A 9,676-nucleotide genomic window follows, 5' to 3' on the forward strand; every position below is an offset into this window, starting at 1 on the left:
ATCAAGTGTCCACTGTACAGCAGGTGCCATGCTGGCCTGGATGTGAGGGCATGGGGCTTTGTAAATGAAGAAAGGCCCCACCCAGTCAGGCCTGGAGGGAAGCCATCCTAAAGAAAATGTTCACGTGGAAAAGCTTTTGTCCACGTATGATAGCAAAACTGACCAAGAACCTAAGAGTCCGATAAAATGACTTTGATTAAGTCAGCTCAGGTGTATCCACCTGATAAAACATGGACACTATTTGGGATACAAAGAATGATAAATAAAAAAAAGGCATATAAACCGTAGAAAGCTGGTTCAGTGAATTGACTAAAATTTGAAAATTCTACATGGTATTGTCCCCACATCCAACGCACAATCTGCATTTGGATACTTAAAGCTCTGAAGAGTCCTAAAACTAAGAGAAACAGTTTATCTTTGCTTAATCAGTATTTCTCAATTTATCTGACCATGAATGTTTCTTTTCCCCCATCCTCACCCCCACCTTTCTTTCAAAAGTAAAATTTGTTTTATCATCTCTTGGAACTGATTTTTCTCAAACAAATGAACAAAACTGTGAGAATATGCTGGCATATACAGTAGTATTTAGAAACTATGTAAAAATAAAAGCTGTATATAGCTGCCTGACCTGTGATGGCGCAGTGGATAAAGCATTGACCTGGAATGCTGAGGTTGCTGTTTGAATCCCTTGGCTTGCCTGGTCACACACGTGGGAGTTGATGCTTCCTGCTTCTTTTTCCCTTCTCTCTCTCTCTCTAAAAATTAATAGGTAAAAAAATTTTTAAAAAGCTGTGCATGGGGTATACACATAGGAAAAAAATCATCAAGCTGTTCCCTTAAGATTTGTGCATTTTGCTCTATAAAAATATTAAAAAGAAACCCTGTTAAATTTGGCAAAGGCATGCCATTTTTAAAAATTCAATTTTGGTATTTATTAGCACACGTGCAAGAATGTTAAGTCAAATTATTGATACACTACAGATATCACTTGTTCGTGCCAAGTGACTCTAATGTCCCATCAATACGTACAGATTACTCACGCCCTTGTTCTAAGAGTTTTAAAAGAGTTTAGCATGGGGGAAAGAGCTCCAGACAGGCCTTTAATGCTGACCAGCCACAACTAGCTGTGTGACCCTGAACAACTGACTAAACCTTCTGGATTTTAAGTTCCAAATTTCTAAAATAAGCAGCAATACTAAAACTCTAGTTCTTTTCATCTTTGAAAAGAGTTTTACAGTTTTAGAAGATGATAAAACTTTATGGTTATGTGTTTGCCTGATGGTACATCAAAGGCCAAGTTTTTATTGCATACTGAGTTTTTGGGCCACTCACTACCATCATTGTTACTATAAAAACACACAAATGAGCAAAGTCAATCAGGTGTTAGGTGATCACTGTGACAATGTGCTTTCCAGGATGCCTTACTGGAGAGAAACAGGGAGGCCTACAATTGTTTCATAGATTCTGTTAACTTTATAGCAAGGAATTTGTTTTCCATTTGGATGTTCCAGAACTCTTGGCTGCCACAGACTGTTGCTAGACAGTTCTAAGAGGATGCTGGGTATTTCTGATGTAAGCACCATTGTCTTTAGGCCTCAAAAGCTCAGACCTAAACAACATAGAGGGGTCTCACTATCTTCAGAAACTCTGAGAATCTCCTGGTTAAGACAGCAATGTACTTGACTTGTTTATCACTTTGTCTGCCTCTCGGCGTTACTGAGCTCTGCTCTGCTAGGGAGGTCTTGGGTCAGTGCTTCCTCAGTGAGGTCAGTGACCCCTTGATAGAGGGAGAGAACTTGACCACAAAACCAGGACCTTCCAGTGGTCATGATTATGCCCCTTTACCCACCACGATCTCCCCAAATTCAATGTTGTTTCAGCTGTCAGCCCCCAACTCTGACTTGATATCCGATACAACAAATTCTTAAAAAAATAGGACTAGAACACCCCTTTTGAACTTACTTTAATGAAATTTGACCTGAACATGCAGCTTGCCTTTGTGTTAAGGTGACTTAAATTCTCTATGTCCAGCCTGACCAAGTGGTGGCACAGTGGATAGAGCATCAGAATGGGACATAGAGGACCCAGGTTCAAAATCCCAAGGTTGCTAGCTTGAGTGCGGGCTTGCCAGCTTTAGCGTGGGGTCGCTGGCTTGAGTCTGGGATCACAGCCATGACCCCATGGTTGCTAGCATGAGCCCAAAGGTCACTGGCTTGAAGCCCAAGGTTGCTGGGCTTGAGCAAGGGGTCACTCACTCAGCTGTAGCCCCCAGTTCAAGGCACATATGAGAAAGCAATCAATGAACAACTAAGGTGCCACAACAAAGAATTGATGCTTCTCATCTCTCTCCCTTCCTGTCTATCACTAACTGTCCCTCCCTCTGTCTCTATCTCTCTCGCTAAAAACAAACGTGTGTGTATGTACATATACATGTATGATACATATACATATGCATATATGTCTACGTCCAATACATAACACCTGAATCTTGATTTCAAGTAAAAAATTCCCTTCCCCATCCTCCCCAAAATTCCTGCTCTTTGTGCCTATCACTCCTTTCCTGCTTTTAGTAGGTACTGATTGAATCATTTCTGTTTTTATGTTAGCCACTGAAGGGTTCATGATGCACAAAAGCCAATTTTGGTGGCTGTTTCATAGTTTAAGAAAAGCTTTTAAAGTTTTTATTGAAGAGTTTTTCTTTTACTTTCTGAGAGGCTCTTTGGGATGCCAGAAAAAGTTCTAAGTTGGACCCCCCTGGGTGCAACTCCATGCTTTGCATTTCTTGTCATCTGACCCTGATGCACAGGCGCCCAAGAAACCTTAGCCTAGCTTGCACCGCCTTCCTCTTCAAGTAGTCATGACTAGTGCACAGGACAACCTGTGTGAGTGTGCATTACAAACTAGAGGGCTCCCAAATGCCCTCTAACAAATTCCAAAGCTTCAACCAGTTTGGTCTGGGTGCATGGCCGGCCATTGCATATGGAACCAGACAGAACACGACACGCCTTTCTCTCAACTACTTTTGAGTGTCACCGTGTTTATGGCTCTATGATTTAGCACCACATAGGAGGAAGTAATCATTGCGCCGCCCCCGAGTGTCTGGGGAAAGGACAAATGCAAACAAGTGTTGAGTGGAGTCTATTCCCTAAGTGATATATGTGGAGCCATGGCAACTATGAGTAACACGCTATAAATGGGTCATGGCAAGGCACAAACATCACATGCTTCTCAAGCTGGACTGAGGGTGACACAGGGGGATACTGGGTATACCAGCAACCCTGCACTGGCCAAGGTGAGCCTTTCCCGAAGTAGAAGTGGCGCTTCTGTGTCTCTTAGTTTTGAGTACAGAAGGTGTCTGGGGCGCCTGGAGAGTGGCTTCCCAGCAGGGTGCCTCACCTTCTTCTTTGTTCTCACAAACATCCCCTATGGGAGAACAGGACACAGGAGACTAGCTGACAGCTGGCGTCTGGGCAGCACAGCGGTGTGGCCCCGGATACCGCCCAACGCACTTGCATTCCAACAACCTGGCAAACAAGTGAGCCTTCCAGCCTGAGCAGTTTTAGCTCTGGATCCCTTCCCATTGTTCCTGTTTCTAAATTTGAGCCCTGACCCAGGTCTCAGGATTCCTGGATTCTTGTATTTCAGTAACATACAGCCAATCTCAGTACACACTGAGTCCCACAAGGCCAAGGACAGAAATGCTAGTCCTCTGGGGGCTTTGCACGTCTGGAAGGACCCTGTGTGACCTTATCCTTCAGCACTGTCCTATGTCCAAGGTTGCTGGGCACTCTGGGATTCTTCTGGAACCTGGGAGGGACAGGGGAGCTGGGTGGCTGGGTGCAGGGTGGGGTTACCAAAAGTCAGATGCAATGACTTCTCTATTCCCTCTGCCACCTCCTGCCTAGTTCCTTCTGCAAAGAAGAGTTGGGTTCGCTTTGTAGATTAAATGAGGTGACAGTGTCAAGTCAGTGGCAGCTTGCCTGGCACTTCAAAATCAGCTACATTTTGATCAATTCCAGCTAGCTGTTCCTCTCCCCACATGTAGAGCACAGGCTGATGGCACTGCCCCAGGGTCCCCCTCTGCAGCCAGGTGCCCAGGCTCCCCCTGGCTCACAGGCACAGTGAGCACGGAGAAGAACCCTGTTCCCTTGACCCATTGAACATAAAGAATCCCACGCCTTTGCTTTTCTGAATAATATGGTCACCCTGGTGGTTCGGGAAAACTGGACAAAGGTTTTTCTATGCTTTTAAAACTGTCTCAAAGTCAGAGAGGTCCACAAACTAAACCAGTTGTGAGGGGCTTCTTAGGGTTTTTAAATAGTCACCGAAGAGTCATCGCAAATGACTCATCCTCAATTTATCAGCATAGCCATAAACTCACTCCCTGGGGTAGATTTGTAGTGGTCAAAGTCCATAGCAAGCCTGTTATAGAAATGGCTCCCACTTCTGGGTTGCAGACTGTGCTTCACAGTCTGATCACTTCTCAGAGAGAAATCACACCTCCTAGAACATGCTTCAGTGACAATTTGCAATGAATCATCACCCCTTCCACGCTGTTCAGAGAAGTCGAAGGAATGTCTCGGCTTCAAGGGCAGCTTGTCATGGCCTCTCACTTAGCCAGACACTGGCCATATGTCACCAGGACAGTGACCACAGAAGTAAAATGTTTTGAGCACACACAGGGATGATGGGGTCGTGGCTGGGGTCTAGGACAGAAATGACAGCACCGTGGGGACAGAGCACATCAAATCAACACTCCTGATTTACTGCACCTGTGGACCTTGTTCATTCCTGCTGTCTCACATTGGAGAATGTGGGTTTGGCTGCAACTCCAACTCCAGTTTTTGTGCTAGTCTCACTTCTCCAGTGGTCCAACTTGTCAGCTCTCCGGCCCCTGCTATGTGTCAGCTGCTATGACAGGTGAAGGGATGGAAAAATGAATAGGACATGTTCACACCCTTCAGAAGGTCACAGCTCAGTGGCAGGACAGTCATGGCAGCAAAGCTGTGAGAGGGAAGAGATTATGCATAGTGGCAAATAATCACAGTGCAGCATGTTCCACAAAGAGTCATGGAGGAGATTTATTCTAAAGTTATAAGCAAAGAAGAGGCCTGCAGGCTCTCTTCATGCTACAGAAGGCGCAGGGGGCCAGCGAACTCAGTGCAGGCTGTATGAGAAAAAGGAGTCAGAGACAGGCCTGTATGCTAGGCTGGGACGAGGCTGTGGGGTTGCCGGCCAACAAGACACATTTTGCTTGGAAACCCTGCAGTGGGAAGGAAGTGCTATCTTGCTTCTTCTTGGTGACCAGCATGCCCTGCAAATTGAGTTTCTAAAAGAAAGAATAATGCTAGAGAAATAGAAGAACCTGTGCTGACTGCTGGTGATAATGTTTTTCAGTTTGGCAATCATTAATACCTTCCTAGCTGTCCCTCTGTTTCGAGAATGATCCACAGCTTCCTTGTTAGTGGAGTGGAAGAAGCTTGAGTTAGAGCACCTGAGTTCAAATCCTAGCTTTCCTATTTGCCAGCATTGAGACCTGGATCTTCTCACTTTATTTTTTGGACCTTTGTGTATTTCATGTCAACAATGCGGGTAATGGAAACTACATCACAGCGATGCTATAAATGCTAAATGTCACAGTGGACCTTGTAATTTCTAAACAAACACACAGGACAGCAAAGCTTTCTAAAAGGCCTCTACCATAGAATTCTGCTCAGGGCTCAATGGCCAAACCTGGGTCCCGTGCTGCCCTAGCTGTGAGACAGCCAGGAAGGGTAGTATTTGGGGGCCAGTCTTTGGAGTCAAGAATCAGAGAGAAGGTGGCTGGGGTGGATATGCAGAGAGCCAGGCTACAGTGTCTGTCACAGTGGGGAGGGGGCTTGTCTGTGGAGTTTTCTTTCTTCAGCCATTTGTAATAAAGAAAATGTGAGCCTGATCAATGGTGGCACAATGGATAAGGTGTCAACCTGGAACCCTTATGGTTTCTGGTTCAAAACCCTGAAGTCATTGGCTCTGAGTGCGGGCTCATTAGCACAGGGTTGGCTTGAGCAGGGGATCATCCACATGATCCCAAAGTTTGCCATCTTGAGCCCAGAGGTCACTGGCATGAAAAGCCCAAGGTCACTGGCATGAGCAAAGGAACACTGGCATGGCCCCAGTCAAGGCATGTATAGGAAGCTCAATGTACAAAATAACTAAATTTAAAGCAGCTATGAGTTGATGCTTCTCACTCTCTCTCCCTTCCTGTTTCTCTATCTCTCTCTATTAAAAAATTAATAAAAACAATAACATAAATGGCACCATATCAATTAGCTATTGCTGCATAGCCAACCATCTATACATCCAATGGCTTAGAACAAAATCATTTCTTATTCTGGCTCATGTATTTGGGACTCAGCTGGTCTGGTCTGGGCTCATGCATCAGTGGCAGCTGGGGGCTCTTGGCTGGTTGGGGTTTGGTTAGGGCACGTTAGCTGGGGTGGCTCTGCTCCACATACTTCTTGTGCTTCTCCTGGGACAAGCAGGTGAGCTTGGGCACACCAGCTCAAGGCAATGGTGGAGGTACAAGACGGTAGTAAACAAAACATGCACTACCTCTTAAGGCTTAGGCTCAGACGGGCACGCCATCACTCTAGTCTCATTCTCTTGGCTGAAGCAAGTTATTTGGCCAAACTCAGATATGAGGAATTATATCCCACCCACAATTGCAGGACACTAAAACATGCCATGGCCGTGGGGATGGATATAGGGAAGGTTGGAGAACAGGAGCCATGATTGCAAATTGACCACAGGCACCAAAGGTCTTGAAAGTCATAAACAAGGTTAGCATCAGACCCTAATCCTTCAGAAGGAAGCTGTCTTCATTTAGTTTGGAATTAGTTAAATCAATAGAGCCAAAGTTGATGGTCACACTTTCTACTCTTAGTTCACTTTACGTTTGTGGAATTGAGAGATGAAACGTCCAAGTTCGAGTCTGACTTGGACCTATCATACTGATCTACAGGCTGCCCCTGAAAACAGCTCATGGGAACGAAACTAATTTTTCCTTTGGTTTCTCTTTTTCAGGCCTGACGTGAAGAATTGAAGAGAAAGAGAATGGATTAAAATAAAAATAGCTCACTAAAATTTTTATATATTTGTATGAAGATTATGAACCTCCTGAATGCCTGAGACTAGCAGAAATGTCCTGTTTGTACATTTATATCTTTTCCTTCTAGGTGGATGCACTTCTTACTTTATCTTCATGCAAACAGTTCAAGAATTCACTTCTTGGGAGGTGTGGTTTTGAGGAGGGATATGATTTCACAGAGAGGGATGTGGCAATATGCATAACAGTGATTTTGATAGGAAACTCTCTAAGCTACTTCGTATATTATTTTGGTCATTATTTGGAATGTATTTTAGTTCTTCACCTTCTAAATATGTCAATAAACTTTTTATGAGTTCAAATAAATACACAAGTAAATATAAAAAATGATTTAAGACTACATTAATTTTCACAGATTTTTCGAGAGCTACATATTCCCCCACATGGAGAAAAATGAGATGTAAGAGTCAGCCAAACCCCATGTTGCCTGAGTGGGGCTGCTCATTCTGAATTACTGGGTGCCATGGGTAAAACTATAGCTGGCTCATCAGTGCAAATGAAGTTAAATATTGCCTGAGGAGCTGGGCATCGTTGATATTCCTCCTCCAAGGATAACTTTGTCGTGAGTGTATTTTACTTCCAGAAAGGGTCAGAAATTCCCATTGCCCAGATATGATAGAGTTCATTACAAGGCACAGGACAATCAACCTGAGGGATTAGATAAAAAGGGGGACAGATCCGTACCTTAGTTTTCCTAAGAAGGATGAACAGTTTCTCCTGCTGCTAAGATTGACAGTCTCTGTGAAACTTAGTCAATGACCAACGTGATCATAAACCAAAGGAACCACGCTTACAGTCTTCTGATCTCCCCAGACCATCAGGCAACTTCACATTAGGAATGTCTGAGGAACCAGGTTCTCAGGACCACACTGTTTTAAAGGCAAGTGAGTCCCCTAACTGGTATACAGAGACACAACAACACCATGACCTTTATGCTTTCCTCAGTGCCTGCCATTGGAAAAAAAATCAGATGTACATCTAAACATTCAAAGCAAAAACGAACCTTTAGCTTCTCTGTTTCACAGAGATCAATCAGTTTTGCAGAGCGGGACTATTGCTGTACACACACGTGACTGGCTGCAAGTTCAGTGGGGCCTGCGGGGTTCAGGCTTCTCTGAACAGGTGCCCATCTGGTCACGGATTCTAGATATCCGCTGGGATATGGCTCAGCCTGGTGATCTAAATCGAATCTAGACGTACACAGTGGGAAGTATCAACCAGAACAGGATATGTGACGCTCACCCAATCATCTGTGAGCAGAGCAGGTTCTAAATATTAGAGCGCCATGCTACCTTGGGCCATTCTGCGCTTGCTGAGGGGAGTTGGGCAGGGTTAGAACTCTGAATGAGTTTTAGATCTCAAAATTTGTTGGACAGTACATCTAATGATATATAAAAAGACAGAGTTTATTTTCAATAAAGTCATAATTCTAAAAATTCACATGCCACCCTAAATGGCCCTTTAAAAATCCATGCATCATGTTGAGACAGCCTTATCTTACAGGTTTGTAAATAATCAGTTATTATGCAACTTCTCCATGAAGAATAACAAGATACAAGCAGTTGAAGGTTAAGAGAGTGAGAGAAAACTACAAACAACACTGGTCTGAGTATTTAAAGTAAAACCTAAGGTACAACAACCAGTTTATAGTACGCGTGCTGTTACCGGTACCCATTCTAAGACACTCCGCTGACAGGTGAGGATCCCGAGTACAATGCAACAGTCCTTCCGCCAACATTGCCTGCTTACCTGGCCACCTGGCTACCACAGGCTCTGTGCTAAGTGCTGGAAGGAATGCCCTGCATTCAGCCAGTCACCTGGCTTCACACATCCCACCTCCCCTCTCCAGAATGGGATTTCTGTACGTTGTACGTGAGGCACCAATGAGAGGAGGTTCAAACTGCGTGAGACTCTTGAAAAGCTTCTCCCTTTGGAGCAGGGGCCATGTGGAACAAGTGAGGCTGTTCAGAATCTCCTCACTTGCTCATATTTTATGATCCTAACATTTCAAGAGCACAGATTGGAAGGTTTAGCTTCTCTGCCTGAGTAGGTGAATGACAAAGGAGAACTTAAATAGTCCCAGGGCCTGGCCTGTGGTGGTGCAGTGGGTAGAGCATTGACATGGAGTGCTGAGATCGACTGTTTGAAACCCTGGCTTACCTGGTCAAGGTACATATGGGAAGTAGCAACTACTATGAGTTGATGCTTCCTGCTCCTCCCCTTTTCTCTCTATCTTCTCTCTAAAATCAAGAAATAAAATCTTTAAATAAAAGTTAGGCCCAGGGCATAGGATATGATAATTACTCAAATGCATCCCTCATTTTTCATTAGAGCAGTCAGAGAATTTACAAAAGGTCCGAATAATTAGGTCTATGTAAGGATCACTACTAGTTGGAATGTACCATCATGTGAAACGTTCTCTCCTACATTGTTGGGCTGATGTAGAATTGGTGTCTTCCCTCCAAGATACACCAAGGAAAAGTTTGTGGGGAAGAAAACAGGACTCACTGGACTCAAGGACTACAGGTT

At 44.3% G+C, this 9,676-nt stretch overlaps 1 protein-coding gene across 1 annotated transcript in view; it reads left to right on the top strand.

Moving 5' to 3' along the window:
- Positions 1–7,477, top strand: part of SMPX (small muscle protein X-linked) — a 53,293-nt gene extending 45,816 nt beyond the window's left edge. Inside the window, exon 5 of the mRNA XM_066249185.1 lies at positions 7,066–7,477. The gene's annotated coding sequence lies outside the window, so the exon portion shown is untranslated. The remainder of the gene's footprint in view (positions 1–7,065) is intronic.
- The last annotated feature ends 2,199 nt before the right edge of the window (positions 7,478–9,676 follow it).

This window comes from Saccopteryx bilineata, chromosome X (genome assembly GCF_036850765.1).
Source record: "Saccopteryx bilineata isolate mSacBil1 chromosome X, mSacBil1_pri_phased_curated, whole genome shotgun sequence".
NCBI classification, from domain to species: Eukaryota; Metazoa; Chordata; class Mammalia; order Chiroptera; family Emballonuridae; genus Saccopteryx; species Saccopteryx bilineata.